Here is a 21,217-nt window from a genome sequence, read left to right as displayed (position 1 = left end):
TGTAGACAAGATGTTGAAAATAGTTTTGCCCTGTTTGCGCTAGTGAATCAACTATTTCAACCCACAGCCCACTCTGAGGCAGGGTTATCTTCCTCTTACGGACGGATGGGGTCAGCCTCCTGCCTGTCTGCTAAGTGGAACAAAGTGACAATAGCACGTAGCTATTGTTCTGTGTCTTACATTGGTTGGCTGCCAGGATAAAGTTTACAATCTTGTGGACAGATCCTCAGCTGGTATAAATCAATGCTACTCTGATTTCAATGAAGCAATATTGGTTTACACTAGCTAAGGATCTCTCCCTGACCTTTCTTTGAAAGTCCTGAATGGGCCAAGTGCAAATATATGAAAGATGGCTTGTCTCTGCCCTTCTCCATACAGCAGCATTCCAAAGAAATAGTATGGTTAATAGACCTCAGATGCAAAGTGAAGGCTGTGAGCCAGTGACAAGGCATTGCTGGTGGAAGCTGTTGTTGTGGGATCAAGTCTCTTAGAACCTTTAGACTGTAATACAGACCCTTCTGTTCTGACAGGATTTCCTTAACAGCCAAGTTATGAAGCAGCCCAGCATTCATCTGGACTCTGATCCTTAAATACAAGTGGCTTGATGAGGAAATCTGACTCCTCCTGAAGGCTCACTGGTGCCCATTTGAATCTATGTAATGAGTGCTAAGATACTATGGAGATGCATATTATAATAGTAATAGTATGGTTTTGTAGCTAGAGCAGGGGTCAGAAAATCAAGAGAACTGGATTCTCTTAACCAAATCTGCCATTGATTCACTATGTGACTGTCCATGCTTAAGTCACTTGACATCTCTGTGCTTATGTTTCCCTAGCTGTAAATGGGTATAATTATATCCATTTCATGGAGTGCAAAGTATTTTCTCTCCTGCTAATTGACTTATTTTCCCATGAAATGCTTTAAAAATTATTACAATAAGATTTTGTGATAATAAAATACAGAAATATAATATTGATTTTCAATCTCTCCCCCTCTATTGTTTAAAGGCCTGTTCCTGACAGTTACCATAGTCTTCAAAGGAGCAGAATGAGCCTTTACTTTTGCACAAGTGGACAGAAAGGAAACTGAACAAAATTTAAAATAAGATCAGTTAAGGAGTGCACATACATTGAATGACTCACTGTATAACTTTCATTCATCCATTCACTTTGCAATAAATTCTAATTAAGAAAAGTTCTTAAAATACTGGAATATTTATTCACATCTATTAGTCCCTTCAGTGATTTTTCTAGCTTAATTGTTAGTGTCATACTTTTAATTAGGGGCATATTTTTATATTGACAAACTTATTTTCAAATTGCATTTAAATGATGAATCATATAGAAGAATTTTGGAATTCACAGATGTTATCATAAATAATAAAATACTTTATTTCACTGTTTTAACTGGTTAGCTTTTTAGTATAAATAGTACTTTTCAGAACATGTTCTTTGCTCAATCACTCTTCCAAGTGGGATGTTCCTGTAATATTGCCTTGGCTAGTAAGAAGTTAGTTTTTTTTCCCCTCTATTTTTAATTTCCCCTTATTTTCCTCAGTCTTTCCTTCTCTGAAACAGGGATGGTCTAGGTTTCCTTGGTCCTGCCACAGCACAGGGAGCTAAACTTCTCCCCCTACATTTCTATGATTCTACGTATTTAATAGTTTTGCAAAAGTGAAACTAAAAGTTCTATAATCTCAATGAGCACCTTTCACTTAACTAAGGCAGTTGAATCTGTTGTGCCAGATTCTAATCTGATTGGCAGTGGAACAGGAAATATTTTGAGCTGTACAGTGATGCATGCCATGCATCTGATACAAGAATATGGGCTTGAGAGAGTCTAGATTTATTACTTGGTGATATTCAATAAAACATGTCAGAGTGGATTTATTTTTTAAGAGTTGATATATGAACACTAGGTCTGGGTTTTGTAGCTGTTTTATGAAATACAGTGGATTTGAAAGAATATTAAAAACTTAATGTAGTTAACATTTCTCTCAGTCAGTTTATGACATCTCAAAAAATAAATGCAAGTTTAATAGAATGACATCTCTCATAAAAAAAAGAAGTAATATTTCTTGATTTTCAGATTCAGAAATGAAAGCTGACAATTTTTGGAGTGTCAAAAGCATCTGAGCTAGTTCAGACTGAGTACATTGCTTCTGTGATTTTTTTTTTCTTTTTCTTTTCATTTTGTAGGCATGGGAAGGCAAAAGGTCACTGGATGGACAATATTCTTTTCTAGCAGCAAGAGCTAATATTTTCTTGAGAAATTCTGGGTAGATTTAGATCTTTGCATATGAAATGCCAGTTGAGTTTACTGTATTCTAAACAAGCCTCTAGGTGGACAGTGGGTAGGCAAGTAGGCTATATGAGGACGGTGCATTCTTTCTCGGTTTGGGGACAAAATCCGAAAAATGATATTGGAATCCAAGAGAATCACTTGGTGCTTCACCATGACATTGAGGTACAGATTATTGCTTCTGATGTAGTCTTCTACTTCATAGTTCTGACCTGAGTCCAGATGATGTTCTAAGATGTCCAATGATCAACCACTCTTAGTCCTCTGGCTCCCTAGCTGTCACCTCTCTTGGGCAGAGACCCATGTCTCTCTCCCTCCTGACCGAGTTTTTTTCCAAGCTGCCCAGTTCCCTGCCTACACTGTGATATCCCCAGCAAGCCAGACTGCCTGAACAGGTCAGTGTCTGCTCTTGAATTTTTCTTCAAAGGCTGTGAACAGTGTAATTGCCAGCTGTTGTAAATTATCACATGGCCCTTTCTAAGCAAGCACATTTATTCTTGAGGTTTGTGATGCGGTGTCAACCCTACAGAAGGCCTGGAAGGGTTAGAATGGCCAATTAACTTCCCAGGCTGCATCTGGACAAGGAGACAGGGAGCAGGGATTTAATTAGAAGAGGTTCAGCTGAGCCGGAAGAGGCAGGGCCCATATAAGTCAAGAAGTTGGCAACAGAAGGGACTGGAGGGAAGGAGCCTTCAGTCACTCCTGGGTGAAGCGAGGGGTGTCTGGCACTGCAGAAAGACAGGCTGCAGTCACTCTCTGAGAGCAGGGAGGCTGACAAAGCCAGGAAGGTAGGAAAAGTCTCTGGGAAAAGCAGCAGGTAGGACAGTGCAGGCCTTGGCTGCTGACCAGAAGGCCCCTGAGCTAGAACCTGGAGTAGACGGTGGGCCCAGGCTTCCCTACCAGAACCTGGAGTAGACGGTGGGCCCAGGCTTCCCTACCAGCCACTGGGGATGTGGCACAGGCTAGGCAGAAGATAGTAGACTGCCTGAGAGTCATGGAAGGGAAATACATAGTGACCTGTTCGGAGGGATGAGTCACGAAGAGCCGGCTGCAGTTCCTGGAGTGAGAGGGGTCCACAGGACAAGAGAAGAAAGGGAAAGACACTGCTGTAAGGGGGCACAGCACCTGGCAGAGCTAATCCCAAGGATGGCCAGTAGGAGGCACCCCATGACAAGTGGGGTGAGTGGACCCGATGACAAGGTGAAAGCAGTACTGAGAAGACACACATAGGAACTTTTATTATTTATGTTAAGAGCTTACTGGAGGTCACTCAACAGTCTTATGAGGCCCCAGTAGACTGAAGTAGTTCCAACCCTTTCCAGGTCCTATCCATTTGATGGATCAGAAAGAAGAGCCTGAGTCAGCTTAAATTCAGGCTATTTATTTAAAAGTCCTGTCTTTGGTGGTTGGTCCCTAGAGAATTCAGTCTGAACTAGTATATGAGAACTTCTCCCCAGAAACTCTCTAGAACAGTGGTTGCCAGGTGTCCAGTTGCCAACTGGAATACCCAGTCAAAAAGGGACCCTCGTGGCTCTGGTCAGCACTGCTGACTAGGCCATTAAAAGTATGATCAGAGGTGCAGCGGGGCTAAGGCAGGCTCCCTGCCGCACAGCTCCTGGAAACAGCGGCATGTCGCCCCTCTGTCTCCTACACGTAGGGGCAGCCAAGGGGCTCCATGCACTGCTCCCGCCTCAAGGGCCAGCTCCTCAGCTCCCATTGGCCAGGAACCACGGCCAATGGGAGCTGTTGGGGCGGCACCTGCAAACGGGGCAGCGCACAGAGCTGCCTGGCCGCGCCACTGCATAGGAGCTGGAGAAGGAACATGCTGCTGCTTCTGGGAGCTGCCTGAGGTAAGCACGGCTCAGAGCCTGCACTCCTGACTGCCTCCCATGCCCCAACCCCCTGCCCCAGCCCTGATCTCCCTCCCACTCTCTGAACTCCGCAGCCTGGAGCACACTCCTGCACTCCAAATCCCTCAGCCCGGAGCCCTCTACCGCACCCCTGACCAGAGCCTGTACCCCCTCCCACACCCCAACACGCTGCCTCAGCCCGGAGCCTGCTCCCACACTCCAAACCCCTCGGCTCCACTCTCCAGCTGGGAGCCCCCTTCCGCACCCCAAACCTCTCAGCCCTGGCCCTACCCCAAAGCCCTCACCCCCAGCCAAAGCCCTCACCCACTCCCGCATCCCAACCCACTGCCTGAGCCCGGAGCCTCCTCCCACACCCTGAACTCTTCTTTCTGGTCCTACCGCAGAGCCCGCACCCCCAGCAGGAGCCCTCAATCCCAAACCCCTGAGACAGCCCAGTGAAAATGAGCGAGTGAGTGAGGGTGGGGAGAGCAAGAGACTGGGGGGAGGGGGGATGGAGTGAATGGGGATTGGGCCTAAGAGAAGGGGTGGAAAGGGGGCAAGGCAAGGGGTGGGGCAAGGGTATTTGGTTTTGTGCGAGTAGAAAGTTGGCAACCCTAGCTGCAGGGTCCAGGTGGCAGGACAGCGACAGCCTGGAAGCCGACCCTGGACCCCCACTATGTGGGGCCATCCGGCTGCCTGCCCTGGACCCCCACTGTGTGGCACCCTGCCTCCAGTGTGCTGGGCAGCATGGCAGCCCAGACCCCTCCATGCCAGGCAGCTGGGAACTGGGCGGAACCCTGGACCACAAGCTGCCCTTTAGCACCCAACTGAGCTGGGCCCCAGCTGTATGCTAATTGGGCTGTGAACCGTTGCTCTAGAGGTATTAAAACCTGAATGAATTTTCCTGATCATTCCTTGCTCTTCTTAGTTCCTGGACAAGCGGGGGTCACCCTCTCCCATGGAATTACAGACAGTCTCTGGCCCACAATGATACATAAACTTCGTGCAGTAAGAGCTCCCAAAAACATTTCAGGAAGTTGCCCAAAGTGTTTTAACCAAGTTAAAATATTTTGTTTAGAAATGGCTGAAATGAACTGTTTTGACTTTTTTGGAAATAAATCCATTTTTTGGCTGAAATTATTCACTGAATTTGATTCTAGTTTACAAACACTTTGGGTACTCCAAAAATGCATTTTTGGGCAAATTTATTATTCACTGAAAAAACTTTGCCTAGTCCTACATGCATTATCTAACAATACAGAATGGTATCAATTGATCTCTTACCTCTCTGAACCGTATGAAAATCAACCAGGCCTACATAGAGTGAAGTGAAAGCAAAAGGCTAATATCACCTACGACATAATCCAATGTCTATTGAAGTCAAAGAGAGTCTTTGGATTTTGGATTAGGCCCCTAGTATGTACCACTTTTTAAACGTGTAGCCCAAAGTGTTCCTTTGAAAAAGGAAAAAGCAGAACTGGAAATCATTTGACTACAAAGAAACTTTAGCACACACAAGGTTAGGTCCTACAGTCTTTAGTCAATGGGAATTTTGACACAGTAAGGACTGATGGATCATGCCAATCATTCCTATGTAACGCATACTTCATTTGTTTAGCATTGCATAACACAGATCCATTCAATATGTTCTTTCTGATGCCTGAAGCATAGAACCTGGCACTCCCATGCTCTGGAAGTGGTTTTTTTTTTTTTTTTTTTTGAGACTACTGCCAATTTACAGTAATTAATATGATAAGGGCAGCATCTGTAGCAGTCCCTAATTCTTTAATCTTAGAGCAGAGATAGAAATGGATTAGCTAGAAATAAATATAGCTCATGGCATTTTTCTCATGAGAACAAGGCCTTTAAAATATTGCATTCTTGTAGCAGGACCAGGCAATGCAATGATGAAGGCAATTTTCCTTTGCCTCAGGGAATTATCCATGCTGGACTGAATGGAAAGAATAGCTGCTGATTTATTTTAAATTAGACAGAAATAAAACTCTGCCTCCAGGCAATGGATGTAGTTCTGTGGGTTGTTCCCATAGCACTCTGACCTCTGGAGGGAAGAAGTCTGTACATTCTAGTGCAGATGAATTTCCTGTACATATCAAATCAGTGATTAGGAAAGCAGGATAGAACAGGACCAGAAAATTGGTCCACATTCAGTTTTACTGACTGGGGATATTGATTTTTAAGATGAGAGGTAAAGCTGCTTCAAGAAGTGAATTGGAAACTTTTGTAAACAAAAGATGAGAAATTTCCATATTCAAATGAGCTAGTTGGCTGTAAAGATGTATGGGTTTTTTAAATATTTCCAACAGTTACCAGGAAATTACATTTCCTTTCAGAGAAATGATCTGTTTATTGCTTGAAAATGTTGCTTGGGTTATTTTTTTTCATGTCAGTGAATTTAAGGCTTGTGAAAGCTGCAAGACTGACAACACTGGAGATTGAAGTTTTTTGGGGGCACATGTTACATAGTCAGCACTACTGCAATCATCCCCATGTTAACATGTCCGTGTGCCTTAAATCTGACCTGGGCCGACATCAGATCTGGGTGAGAAACCAGTCTCTGTGCCCACTGAATCCTTGGCACTTGCTGAGACTGCCACTGGGAATGCCAGTTGTGATGGTGGTTTCAACTGATGTGGACAACTGTCCTGTAGGACAGGCGTTCTCAACCTTTTTCTTTCTGATGCCCCCCCACAACATGCTATAAAAGTTGCATGGCCTACCTGGGTCACAATAAATGTTTTTCTGCATATAAAAGTCAGGGTCGGCATTAAAAGCAACTTTACCATACAATTCCTTACAACTTGGTGTATACAGGACCGAGAGAGGGGAGAGCCTGGTATTGTTCATCAGTGACTCTTCTGGCTGATCAAAGAACACTGTGAAGGGACTCTGAGTAGAATCATATCATTTTTTTGCCCAAAAGATGTGGCTTTGATGTGGATCCTCAAGGGAAGACTAATGTGGAGAAAGAATGGGAGTACTATTTCAAGGGTGAGTTTTTGGCTTGAAATAAAGTAAACTCAGTAGAGTACAGGCTTGAGTATGACTATGCCAATCTACTACTGCCAGGCTTGGTCTCTGTTACTTGTTCATGTATGTATCTGTGTGTGTGTGTGTGTGAGAGAGATAGGGAAGAGTCAACAGGAAGTGTTGTACTGCATAACATCCTCCTGTACATGTGGCAACTTCAAACTTTGTTTAAATATAGTGGCTAGAAAGTCCCCTTCATGGATTTGGTTTGAACCCCTTTTACACTTACTCCTAAGATTCGTGAACTAAAATTAGCCCATTTAAGGTCTGTGTCCTACAGTACTCTCCTGCCAGTAGCAAAAAGGGGCCAGGCTCAGTTTTCTAGGGGTGTCCTTAAAGACATAACTAACACTGACTTAAGCCCCCGTACGAAAACTGGGAAACTATATACACCATCCTGGATGACCCTGGTGGGCAATTCTTCCCCGCTCATAAGCACTATGAGCAGGGGTTAGAACAAAGAAAATTGTATTGGGGAGGAGTTAAAAGGAAGAGAACGAATCTAGGAAACCCAGAAATTCCATTCTATGACCTAAGACTCCCCCCCCAGCTGTCTTAACTGTAGTCCCAACCTCAGTCCTTCTTTGGCTGTTATGAGTGGCTGAAGGTTCTGGCCACTATGGTCTTTAAAAAACCTCCTCTTATTGCCTTTTATGTTCCTTGCTAGGTGTGACTCACTGTGTGCCTTAGCCTTTCTGATTTTGTTTCTATGTGCATGTGCTATTCTTTTGTTATCTCTCCTTAGCAATTTATCCATGTTTCCACTTCTTATAGGATTCTTTTTTGATTGCCAAGTCATTAAATAGCTCCCGATGGAGCCATATTGGCTTCTTACTATTCTTCCCGTCTTTCCTTTGCACTGGGATAGTTTGCTGTTGTGCTGAGAAATTGCCTGTTCTCCTGAACTACTTTTCCCCTTAGATTTTCTTTCCTTGGGACCTTACCTATCAGTTCTCTGAATTTGCTTTTTTGAAGTCTTTGTCCTTATTTTGCTGCTCTCACTCTTTTCTTTCCTTAGAATCACAAAATGTATTTCATGATCACTTTCTCCCAAATTGCCTTCCACCTTCAGATTTGCAACCAATTTCTGCTTGGTGGTTAGAATCAAGTCTAAAATAGCTGGTCCCAACTGTTCCTGACAGCAGTCTAGGTCAGGCACATTCAATGTTGATGTCCTGTCCTGGTATCTCCCAAAAAGGTCCATTATATTTTATTGTCCCCAAATGTCAAATATAATTATATGTTAATGAAAATGTCCCAGACTGTCACGTAGCAATGCAAGAGAGGCCTGCCCTATTAGTCAGTTCTCCAACAGATGCCAGCAGAGAGCTCTCTCCAATGCAATTCTTGCCAACTGCAGTTCTTAAGAAGCTGTGGGCTGCTCTTCTCCGATTTCACCAATAGCAGGCAGTATTGAGCTCCCTCCTTTCTAAGGCTTTGTTACATAGGACTTACAACAGAGGGGTGCAAACTACAGCCCGCGGGACCGTCCTGCCCAGCCCCTGAGCTCCTGGCTGGGGAGGTTAGCCCCCAGACCCTCCCCCGCTGTCCCCTCTCCCCTGCAGTGATGCCGCTGTGTGGGTAGCACAGTTTGTGCCTGTTCACCTTCCAGGCTTTCCAATAAGCCTGTCCTGCCGCTCTGAGCGGCATAAGGGGGCGAGGGGAGGGAGGGTTGGATAAGGGACAAGAGGCCCCCTGGGTCAGTCGGGGTACAGGTGGAGGTTCGGGGGGGGGGGGAGGTCAGAAGACAGGGAGCAGGGAGGGTTGCATAGGGGGGTGGGGTCCTGGGGCAGTTAGGGATGGGAATCCCGGGAGGGGGCAATCAGGGGACAAGGAGTGTGTGTGGGGGGTTGGGTGAGTTGGGAGTTCCAGGGGGTGGGATTGTAGATAGCGGTCAGAGGACAGGGAGCAGGGAGGGGTTGGATGGGGGTTGGGTCCTGGGGGGTCAGTCAGGGGACAAGGAGCAGGCGGGTTGGATGAGTTGGGGGTTCTGAGAGGGGCAGTCAGGGGGTAGGAAGTGGGAGGGGGCGGATGGGGGCAGGGGCCAGGCTGTTTGCGGAGGCACAGCCTTCCCTACCCAGCCCTCCATACCATTTCACAACCCTGATGTGGCCCTCGGGCCAAAAGTTTGCCCGACTGGCTTACAAGCACATTACTGTTTCCTAGCATGCTCCTTTTTCATTAGTGTTACAGTTGCTGCAACCAATCCTTGGCCACCTAGGAGTAATGGGCTTTAGCTATGCAGCACAGTGTGATAGAGCTTGGATTATCATGCTCCTAAACAGCAGGCCCCTGCCACCTGATCAAAAGAAGATTCTGTGGGTATGTCTGCACTTTGAGCTGGACGTGTAAATTCCAGCTTGAGGAGACATGCCTGCGCTAGGTCTGATCAAACTAGTGCATTAAAAATAGTGTACCCCTGGCAGCGCAAGTGGTAGGCCACCCCAAGTACGTACCCGTTCAAAGGTCTGTACTTGGGGAAGCTATCCCCTTGCGCCCCCATGGCTATGCTCTATTTTTAGTGAGCTAGATAGATTAGAGCTAGTGCAGATATGTCTCTATAAACTGGAATTTATATCTCCAGGTCAAAGTGTAGACATATCTTGTGTTAGCTGCAAGCAGTGTAGGTCCTATGACAAATGCTTGAAAAGTTTTGATTCTATCCAGTTACCAGCTGTGCTGTCTGTACACGTGTACTTTCACCTCCACCCCCTCCATTACGGTATTTTATAAATGTGAGATTTGGCCTATTTTGTGGAATGGTATAGATGGTGGTTCACCATTCTGTAGGTAAATAGATTTTAAAAAAATTCCTATTCAGTTGTAATTTAACAGAGCATTTCAGAAATAATGTGCAGAAATGTTGCATTCTTCCCATTAACCCTCCCTTTGTGAAAAGAAGTCCAGCTGTTACAAGTTTGATAATGTTTATAGTAAAGATTTTGGACCTGATCTTGGTGTTGGTGTTCAGCTCCACTGAAGTACCACACAGTATGAGGAAGGGTAACAGAATAAGGTTGTGAGTTATTATCCTAGCCATGCCTTATACCAATGTGTTTGCTGGTCTTCCACACTAGCTGCTGTGCTGTGGCAGAATACAGGAGTGCCTTGATTGCAGCTTCAGCTTTTTAAATATGCTGGCATGTGAGCATATGGTGGTTATGTAGGGTAGAACTGAAAGCACATGTGGTGTACATGTTTGAGGCAGCAGCGAAGCAGTTAATGTAGATGGGAACCATGTGGCTAAAATGCTGCACTTAATTTGAAAACTCATCCAAGTTATTTACAGCATGAACTTCTTTTTAGTGCCATCCCATAGGGCTTCAACACCGTTTGTGAGAAACACAGTGTATAGTGTTGATAGAGATACATCCCCCTGCCTTTCCGTCCAAATACCAAACAAAAAGGAATAGAAACCAAATGGAATGAGTGTGTCTGTTCACTGATTGAAAAATTTATGGCTATTTGTAAAAAAACAGAAGAACTTGGTCCTCTGCTGAGAAGCAAAGATAAGAAATAAACCAGTTACTGGCAGTGTTTCCCAAGGGTCAGACTTCAATTATACTGAGTCATTCACTAGATGCTCATGGTGAAATGTGATAGGTAGATTTCTTTGTGACTATCAGACCAAAATCTCCTCCCACTTTCCTCAGGGGAGATGCTTGTGACTTATACTATACACGTAAGAGCAGATTCAGACCCTGTGTTAGCTGAGAATTAGTAGAACCAAGATTCCCACCCCACCCACCCCCCGCAAGGTAGGGAAGGATTTGGGTTGTCTGCATGTGATTTGCAAAACTATTATTATTTATTAATGTTTGTATTATTTAAACATCAAATGTGAATGCTGAAGGAGAAACCATGGTGCATTTAACCAAACAAGACAATTTTTACCAAGAAGATATTTGGAACACACTAATTTTTTTTTAAAGTTTGTTAAATCTTGTTTTCCTCTTCTTTAAAATAAAACTTTTCTCACTTAAAAGCTAAAAATACGTTTCAAAAATAAAAAATACTCTCTTTATTTATGTTGTTGTTGTGCCTGGGAACCCTAGTCATGCTAGGCGCTGTACAAGCACAGAACAAACAATGGTTCCTATCCCAAGAAACTTACAATCTAATTATAGGACAACAGACAGCAAATGGATACGGACTGATGGAGGCATTCCTTTTCTCTCTCTGTTCTGGGTGACCCAATTTGAAGTTCTTGAAGATTTCAACTTGGGCCGCCTTTGGATCTTTAGCTAAAGCGATTGTAGGGGAGTTCAAAGGGCTATGAGCACGTGGGCCATTTGTCTTCATTGGGGATTTGCCCTGATTTCAGCCACCAATGTTACTGCACTGGTGCAAACCCCTACTACAAACAAAACAAAGGTATTTGCACCTGTGAAGCGTACCCCTTGCATCTTTGCCTTGTCTATGCAAGGGGTTTGCACCAGTGCAGCTACAATGGCTAAAATTGGTGCAAATTCCCAACGTAAACAAGACCTGACAGTGACACTAAAATGTCCTCTCTGCAAATACATGGACATGGACTGCAGTGTGCCCCTGTGATTTGCAGACAAATGGCAAGTGGTGTGTGTAGCTTCCATTTGAGCCCAAGGAAGTAAACCTTCCCCAGAGTTACCAACATTTAACAAGAGGCAAGAAAGCTGGAGTGTGAAGGAGGGTTGTTGGCCACTAGGCCCCAGGAAGGGTACGTGAGGGCCATCTGTACACTGTATCTGCAGAATTTTGGAATATGGTTGAAATGGAGAATCTTTTTTCAGACTGCTGTTGACTTCCTTTTGCCTGCCCAACGTAGCAGCACATACCTATGTTGTTAATGCCTAACAGTCCCTGGCTCCCCTTACTGTCATGTTTGGAGAAATCTTGACATGTTTTTCTATGTCTGGCATTTTTGGAAGCAAGAGTAGAAGTTTTCACCTCCCCTCTGACATCTTTAAGGGAGTGGATATCGGGCAGGCCTTCCCTGGCATATGTGAGTGGCATCTTGCCACTCACTCACCTGCTCTGATATTCTGTCACCCTCACTTCCCTTTTCCTCCTCTTGAAATTCTCTCTTCAATTCCCCACATTTCTTGCTTCCTTCGCTCAAAGATACCCCATCTCTCTTAACACCTGACTGTTCTGTCTGTTCTTTGCCCCTCTCTTTCCTTGTTCTCTTCCCCACCTCCAGTAATCTCCAATTGGTGTGCTGAGGTGTTTGGTTCTTTGGGTGGCCCCCTAAAGAACAATCACCAGCCTCGCTATTTGTTGAGTGTCTGAGAAAAGAGTAACTTGCTATATTCCATAATTTATAAGGAACAACAAAGCAAAATGATTTTGGTGCTCACATGGCAGCCCCCTGTATTCGGCAATGCAGTGCGCTCGCATATGGATGTGTGCGTGTATGAATGCTGTACAGTGGACCAAATTCTGCCCTCAGTTAAACAGCAACTAATGAAAACTCCAAATTTACACTCCAAAGCCTATAATTATAATGGGCTAGAATTATAATACACTACTATTACGTGGCTTTTAAATCTAGGTAATGCCTTTTGTAATCAAACTATCCAAAAAGCACATTAGGATAATGACTTGGATACTAGTAGTGCACTGATTGTGTAGGCAAATAGAGCAATCACTGTGTACTGAGCAGTAGCTCATATAACTTTGGACACAAACACTGGGTTATCTGCTATTCTTTTTGAAAACTGCAATGGTATCTTTAATTTTCACCTGGACAGGCCACCAGAGACTGGCTGAATGGAACTTAGTTCTGTGTCTTTCTTGAAGGATGGTACCTTTAATATTAGTGGCCTGTCTAGAGTCAGCACTAAGTCATGCAATGGGACTTGAATCCACCACCTGACTTGGAGGCTACTTGGTACAGTATTATGTCAGTGGATTACAGTTATGCCATGTTATGTTGCCATTCCTACTAAAACGGTAACTATATTTTAATCCCTCACTTATTCTTTGAGTTATATATGTGTGTTGTTTAGAACCTGACCACTTCAATATTCTTCCATTATATCCTCCCCTCACACCAGTTTACACTCTCACCACCCCAAAGGAAAGGGGTGAAAGGCCAGCCAATCAGAATGGAGAATATCAAAAAGGTCATTGTATTAGAATACATTACTGTTCACAAAATATATTAGGCAAAAAAGTCCTGATACTTGTTTTCATTGCAAAGATTGTACTAATAATATAGTTATTACACAAAATTAGTCCTTTCTTTTAACAATGAACGTGATATATAGAAGAACCAGCTAAGGTTTTCAAACAATGCCAATATTAAAAGTTTTTAACCTCTTTTAATATCTATTATACCAGTAGCAGGCAACTGTGACACAAAGATTATGTTTAACTTCCAGTTTAATGTACTAATTAAAAATATGGGAAGAACAACTTAAATCAATGTTCAGCTGGAGTTCTGGAGACTTTACATTTGATGGCCATGAAGGGGGTAGTTGGTACAGGTCTTGAAATAACTTACTGATGTTTCATTTCCTTGTGATAATCAATATATAATATAAATATTTCTATATGTTAATTGGTTAGGGGTTTTTTTTGGAGGGGAGGACAAGTATCTGAGAAAAAAGATTTAAATTGGTTTTTGTTTTTCAAGTAAATTAGGTTCTACTGACTGAAAAATGAGTGTGTGTAGGGGGGTTTAGGATTTGGGAGAGGAGAAGAAAATGGGAGATAAAGTGTCACCACAAGAATCATAAAACAACATAGAAAACATTTGGAACAAAAAAAAAAGGAAAAATCACCAAAATGAATGTAACTACAAAAAGCATGAAGTCGATCCACTGTTTATAAATTAGTTCGAGTGATGTCTTTTTTGGGGAATATCCCTTTTTGTTTTAATATCTTTATGAAGAAATAGATCAAATGTGGGGGAAGCTATTTTGCTTTCACATTTTTCGCTTTTAGTATGAAACATTGTACAGATGGGATTGCTATGTGCCATATAGGGTTATGTGATGTTATCTAGCAATAAATGGGATATATATAAGTATTTGAGTACTAATTCTCTTGAAAAGTCGAGCACGCATACACCCACATCTTGCATTAAAATCAGATCACTTTTAATCCTCCCTTTAAAAGGAAGCTCAGATGTGTACTTCCTTGCTTTAGTTGTTCAGGATGCAGGCCATGTCCAGTTATTATAGGGAGCTCTAACAATCAACACAGCCATTATCTAAACCTCCATATGGCACTCCAGCGAAGTACCTAGACATGTGCACTTTTGTCTTTGGTCATTTCATACTGAAAATACAATTAGATTTGGCTGTCAAACAGATGAAATCTGTCATATTCCTCCTATAGGACCTGAACTTGGTCCAGATCAATAAACACAAAAACACTCGCCCATAAAATTGCAAGCTAAGCCTGTAATTTCAATACATGCGGGTTAGGATTCTGTGGAATCTGGCATCCTCTGTTTGCTGGCTGAACAGTCTGTTTCTGTGATTAGTATGGTTTAATTGCTTTACCACAAAATGAGCCTGAGAATAGTTACAATAAAGCAGCAGATGGCTTTGCCACACCTTCCCTAAAAGGGCAGTTCCCACAGAAAAAGGGACCTTTGTTGCTTTCTGCAGAAGACACCTTTAAAATCAGGATAAACTCAAATTATTTCCCAAGTATAACACAACAAAGTTGTGTTTCCCCTCCCTTCCTTCCTGTATTTTTATACTTTCTTTATTTGTAACATGCTTTGTCTGGACATGAACTATCATGGGGGGAAAATATTTATACATAGGCTTGGTGAAACATTTCATCCTGAAAAAATGTATTCTTTAGATTCAGTCCATTTTCCTGTTCTTGAATTATCCAAAAACAGATAATGATTTTTACAGATTTGATCACTCTCTTTGTAATTATTCAAATCTTCTGCTTGACCATCTTTAGCTGGTGGATTATTACCCTCAAATGAACACTGATAGTGAATTTGATACTTGGAATTTACTCTTTGAGCTGTGTGGATCACCTAAGTCACATACAGGTATGTTTGCTCTCTGACTGGATGACCATTTGGTTTTTATTTTTTTCAGCGTGATAGTTAGGAGTATTTAGGGAAAGCTTGGCAGGGAACAGTCCTGGGGAATTTTAAGATAATTATCACCATCTATTTAGCAAACTGAACATCCAATTTGCTCTATCACAGACACACAAACAAGTAAGTTAATATGGACATAAAGTCTTATTTACAAGGGGTGCAGTCATGGGCCCTGGTTTCTGTGTTCAATGAATTGCCTCAGTGTACGAACCCCAGCCAAGGTGGTTGGGGGAACTGTTATCTATTCCTCATCTCAAAAAGAATGATATTTCATATAGTACATTGAACAAGTGCATGGGCTGAATTAATTGTCTTTCATTCTGTATCATCATAACAGTAATTGCATGTGCAGATGCAGTCAGTTTGTGAAGGGTGCCATCACCTTTCTCATTTTGGGCCTGGCAATGTATCATTTAATGTCCTTACCCCATTCTATACTGTAAAGTAGAGCTCAGCTAATAACTGACTTATTTTTTTGGTTCAGTTGCCAAACAAACAAACAATTTCTTGCCAACAAGAAAAACTGAAAAATTTTGTGTTTTGGGTCAAATGAAGTATTGCAAATGTCATTTCAAAAACATGTTCAAAATGAGATGGGTCACTTCAAAAATGATATTTCGAAATGAACAGCTGCAATTTTTTTGAGTTTTTATTCAGCTGAAAGCATTCACCAAATTCGACCCAAATTTGCAGAGTTTGTCAGCCTGAAACTGCATTTTTTTGGTGAATTTACTATTGACTGAAATTTTTTGCCCAATATCAGCCTAGCTACCTGAACTTGAATTTAGTGGTTTCCGTTTTCCACTTCTTTCCCTACAATCATTCTGCTATAGAAACAATTTCATAACCACGTATGCTGGATAGTTGCAGCAGTTACATATCTTCGCGTGTTTCATTTGATTAATAACGTCAGTGCGCTGCCTCTAGCCAGAGGAATGGGAGATAAGTTAAGTCTCCTGCTTTGCATATGGAAGTACTCAATACATCCATCAAGTGCATTTTTAGAATGTACTTAGGGTGAACAGATGTCCTGATTTTATAGGAACAGTCCCAATATTCAGGGCTTTGTCTTATATAGGCAACTATTGCCTGCTACCTCCTTTCCTGATTTTTCACACTTGCTATCTGGTCACCCTAAAGGTCCTGCTCTTCATCTTCTGTTACACCTGTTACAATCCACCAATTACTTGTAAGAAACAGTTTAATCAAGTGTGCGTGTGTGCTTATTTGGTCAGAGCAGTGAAGGGTGTGGTCAGAACTCTGAGCTAGCTTGTGTGTTAGGGATCTGGGGCACAAGTCCATTTCCTCGGGGGGTTATTTGATCACGGGTTTGTATCTATCTGAATTTTTTTATGTATATAAGATCTGCAAAAGTGTGTGGGAGTGGACCCATTTTTAAATGTTCCAATTTATTGTCTTTTGTAACCTACGATGCCTCCACTTTCACTCACAAATCCCTCAAGGCATGATAGGTGCTAGCACCTGTGAAATGTTGCTTTCATCTCCCAATTCTAGGCATCTACGTTTGAAAAATTTGACTGTAATATTTTTATTCTCATGACACATCTGAGAGGTGTTATTACTATCTGATAGGGTTTTTTTTTTTGAATGTTCTTGTAATAGGAGTTTTGTCTTAGGGCTTGTCCACACAGACACTTAGTGTGCAGCAAGCAAGGGTGTGAATGTACAGCTCGCTAGCTTATCACGCACTAACTGGCTGTGTGGACCATGCCGCTGCGCACTACAAGTTACAACAGTATGTCAAAGTGCACTGTATAACTTGCAGGGCGCAGAAGCGGTGTCCACACAACCAGTTAGTGCATGGCAGGCTAGAGTGCTGAACATCCCTACCCTGGCTTGCTGCGCACCAACTGACTGTGTACACAAGCCCCAAGTTCAGTTCCAGCAACCATGTGTCCACGTGTCCACGTCACAGAAAACCACCACTACTATTTGTGATTATTGGCACATTTTCTGTTGGTCTTTCCAGAGAGGCCAAGGGCTGACTGGGCACGTCGAGGGCAGGATCCCTTCATCTCTAGATATGGTCCACACACATTTGGAGCGAAAGCACGTTGGAAGCACAGCATGGAGAAGTACTGCTGCTTTCTGTGCTCTATCATTCCGTTCCATAGACTGAGAGCTTTAATCTCCAGGGCTGCTGTTCCAGCACCTTTCATGAACACACAATCCACTAACAAAATCAGAGAAGAAACCCCCTGTGATAGCTTCAGAAAAATACATGGGGTTACTTCTGTGTCTGAGGTCACATTCTTATCACTTGGCTACGTCTACGCTGTGAGCTAGGGCTGTGACTCCCCTGCTCGTGTACATATTCTTGTGCTAGGATAAGTATAAAAGTATCAAGTATAAAAGTGGTGTCGCTATAGTGGCATTGGAGGCATGGCTGAGCTGTGCTGAATACCTACCCACCAGTTTGAGGCCATTTTGTACTTGGCGCGGTTCAGCTGTGCCTCTGCTACCATGGCTATACTGCTCTTTACACTCACGCTAGCTTGATGAGAGCTAACGTGAGTATATGTACACCATCAGGGGAATCACACCACTGGTTGGGAGCATAGATATAGCCCAGGAGTAAGAACATGACACCAGGCAAGGGAGTGGCCACATGTTGTATTTCTCACCTTCATGCTGGTGACTAATTAGTAAATTAATTAGTAAATCGTTCTCTATTTGTTCATATTTCTCATTTAGCTATGAGGCATATAATTTTGTCTATAAGAAAGGCTTTAAAGTTCCATCAAGGAGGAAAATGGAATCTAAGAAATAATTCACATCTAGTATGCCTGGAATGTTGACATGGTGAACAGCGGGATGTTGTAAGCTTATCATGCATGCAATTGTGGCTAATTCACAGCCCAGTACTTCCTTCTTTTTATAACACAGTATCATGGAACTGAAGGGCAGCATCCGGCCATCACCAGAGAACTTTGCAACCTGTATGACAACAGTATCAACAAAACTGAAGGGCTGGGAAAGAGTCGAGTCCAATGATAAGCCGTGAATACAGTAGAGCAAACAAAACCGAATGTGCCTAGCTGACTTTCTCTGATGAGGGTGCTTTGCACTCTAATTATTACAGTTGTACTTGTGTTTTCTGCCTTTCAGTGGTATCAAACCAAAGGCTTCTCTCTGACAAAGGAAACAGAGCAAAGAGTTGCTCTCTTGTTTTGTTTTGTTTTCTGATGCTGGAAACTTTTTTAAAGATTACTAGTCTAAGATGCTATTTCAAGATTCAGACATTCATTCCACGCACCATTACCCATGGAAGAAGGAAAAAAAAAAAATAGAAAGACTACCATAACGGTAAATGCAACTCTCAGTTAGCTAATGGACAGTATAAGAAATTGTGTACTGCATACACATACTATTCATACAGAGGAGAAGATGCTCATCTCTGACAGGCCTTACTCTAATGGAAAGGCAGTTAATAATATATAATACTCTCCCATAGGAGACAAGACATGATTGCCACCCACATATTTTTATGTGGGAAGAACAGATTGAATAGGGTTTGTGTGGGTGTGTCAGAAAGAAATACCTATAGGCTTCACTTAAGGGGCATTTTGACACAAGAGGGCTAGCAGTAGCATCATTTGTGTTTTACTGCTGACCAATTGAGATGGAAAGAGTGTGAATAAAATGAAATGTCCTTGCAAGGAAACGGATCCTGTGTGGTAGCCTTAAGTAGCTAAAAGCATCTAGATTCTTATCGTTTTCCTGATAGTAGTTTCTCTTGTTTTACTAGCTGGCTTTCAGGGCAGTAGTGAAGATGAAATATATACAAAAACTTTGTAGAGGCTTATGCTCAGTTAGGACTTGGCTTGTTTAAAATGAAATTAAAAGAGCTGATTGAAGAGAGACCCATATTTGGCCATGTTCCTATCACAGTTGTGTGAGATTTGCTTTCATATATTTAGTCTTTCTTCCCATGGCTGTTTTCATTGTAACTTTCCATAATTCAGAATAAAGCTATCCAGATCCAGTCCTTTGTATATTTTTTTTTAGTTATAAAGCTTAGACGTATTTTTATTTAAAAATTGACTTTATCTCATGCTAAAGATGAAGGTAATTCTTCTTGGCTGTGGAATGGGCTACTTTTACTAATGCTGTATGTGCTGGGGCAGTAAAACTAATAGCTTCTAGGTCAGGAGTGGGCAACTTTTTGGCCCAAGAGTATGGAGGGCCAGGTAGGGAAGGCTGTGCCTCTGCAAACAGCCTGGCCCCTGCCCCCTATCCACCCCCTCCCACTTCCTGTCCCCTGAGTGCCCCCCCTTAGAACTCCCGACTCATCCAACGTCCCCGCTCATTGTCCCCTGACCGCCCCCTCCCAGGACCCCCTGCCCCTAATCGACTGCCCCTTCCCGGGACCCCCTGCCCCTAATCACCACCCCCCCGGAATCCTACCCTCTATTCACCCTCCCCCCCCGCTCCCTGTCCCCTGACTGTCCCGACCCCTATCCACACCCCCGTCCCCTGACAGGCCCCCAGGACCCCCACTCCTTGTCCCCTGACCACCCCTCCCGGGACCCCTGTCCCTAAGTGTCCCCCCCCCCCAGGACTTCACCCCCCATCCAACCCCCCTGCTCCCTGTCTCCTGACCTGCCCCCCCCGAATCTCCACCCCATCCAACTGCCCCCTGTCCCCTGACTGTCCCCCATCTGACCACCTGCCCCTTATCCAATCCCCTCTCCCCCCGCCCCCTTACTATGCTGCTCAGAGCGGCAGGACAGGCTTATTGGAAAGCCTGGGAGGTGGGCGGGCGCAAGCTGTGCTACCCGTGCAGCGGCGTCACTGCGGGGGACGGGGGACGCGGGGGAGGGCCGGGGCTAGCCTCCCCGGCTGGGAGCTCAGGGGCTGGGTAGGATGGTCCCACGGGCTGGATGTGGCCCATGGGCCATAGTTTGCCCATCTCTGCTCTAGGTTTAAGATTCTGAGGGTTGGTGGCAGGGTGTTCTCAGTAGACAGTCCTTGACCATGGTATTTATTTTCCTCATTGTACTACAAGAGTCAGTCTGACAACTACAGTTTGGTGCAAGTCCCATCTCCTCTCTCAGGTGATAGATTTTAATTAGATCATGTCCAACCACTTTGATACATATCCGATATGTCATATCTACTTGGAATAATAAGCATGTAATGGAAACAAGTCTCCAGTCTGACATTAATTTCAAATCCACAAGTAAGCAGAGACCAATCAGATATTTATCTTCAATGGGAGTTGTGGTTTCTCAGCAGCCTTCAGGATCAGGCCCAGAGGATCTGAATAAAAGTCTGCACATTTCAGAGGCAGGAAATGAATCAAAGCAGATGCAAAGGTCTAGACTTCCTGACAGGTGAAGGCAAGTTGGGTTTTTGGACAAAAATCCTCTCTCCTCACTTGCACAGCCCTTTCCAGTGGTGACCTCTTAACTCTGGATGTTACAGTTGTCAAGTGGCATGCACTTAGTTTTCAAAGGATTAACTCCAAATGACCCTAATAATGATGAGCAAACTTAAAATCTTTGGAGGTTTGGCTCACGTAAGCATCTTAAAGTCAAAAATGTCTGTGGAAGCATGCCTCCCAGTCCAGGTAGACAGACTTGTGTTAGCTCAGCTCAGCTCAAGCTAGTTGTGCTGAAAATAGGAGTATGGATGTTGCGGCTCAGTATGGAAAATCAGAGTATGGATGTTGCGGGCCACCTTGGGCTCTCAAGCTCACCTAACTCCTGGCTCTGAGCTTGGGTGTTGTCAAGGTTCCTTCCCCACTCTGAACTCTAGGGTACAGATGTGGGGACCTGCATGAAAGACCCCTTAAGCTTATTCTTACCAGCTTAGGTTAAAAACTTCCCCAAGGTACAAACTTTGCCTTGTCCTTGAACCGTATGCTGCCACCACCAAGCCTGTTAAACAAAGAACAGGGAAAGAGACCATTTGGAGACGTCTTCCCCCAAAGTATCT

The 21,217-nt window shown here is 43.5% G+C and overlaps 1 long non-coding RNA gene across 1 annotated transcript in view; it reads left to right on the top strand.

Moving 5' to 3' along the window:
* Positions 1–19,234, top strand: part of LOC140910391 (uncharacterized) — a 105,205-nt gene extending 85,971 nt beyond the window's left edge. The window contains exon 3 of the long non-coding RNA XR_012158563.1: positions 18,164–19,234. This is a non-coding gene — a long non-coding RNA (uncharacterized LOC140910391). The remainder of the gene's footprint in view (positions 1–18,163) is intronic.
* The last annotated feature ends 1,983 nt before the right edge of the window (positions 19,235–21,217 follow it).

This window comes from Lepidochelys kempii, chromosome 4 (assembly GCF_965140285.1).
Source record: "Lepidochelys kempii isolate rLepKem1 chromosome 4, rLepKem1.hap1, whole genome shotgun sequence".
NCBI lineage: Eukaryota > Metazoa > Chordata > Testudines > Cheloniidae > Lepidochelys > Lepidochelys kempii.
The sequence above is the reverse complement of the archived record's forward strand: the minus strand, read 5'-3'. Positions and strand labels throughout refer to the sequence as shown.